We start from the raw sequence: 264 nt of genomic DNA on the forward strand, positions 1-264 counted from the left end.
CCTGTCGGGGACATTTGCCAAAGATGCATCAGAAACCCGGCAGAGATCTGCACTGCCTCCCCTCCTGCTAGGTTTTATCACTGTGTGTCCCCATCGGAGAGATTCGGCTTACTTCCTGTCCCAGTGACCACACAGGAAGTAGGGGGAAAGCTCCCGAATTGTTACAGAAACTGCAATAAAAGCCGGGCGGAGGTTCTACTCCCCGAACCATCCAATCACATCGGGATGAGGTTGGGAATCTGACCTCATGAACAGGAAAGTCCC

The 264-nt window shown here is 53.0% G+C and overlaps 1 protein-coding gene across 1 annotated transcript in view; it reads right to left on the reverse strand.

Annotated features, from left to right (window-relative positions):
• The window catches only part of DENND5A (DENN domain containing 5A), a 47,084-nt gene that overhangs the window by 28,057 nt on the left and 18,763 nt on the right, over window positions 1–264 (reverse strand).

The sequence above is a fragment of the Nanorana parkeri genome, unplaced genomic scaffold (genome assembly GCF_000935625.1).
Source record: "Nanorana parkeri isolate BGI_ZX_2015 unplaced genomic scaffold, ASM93562v1 scaffold1687, whole genome shotgun sequence".
NCBI lineage: Eukaryota > Metazoa > Chordata > Amphibia > Anura > Dicroglossidae > Nanorana > Nanorana parkeri.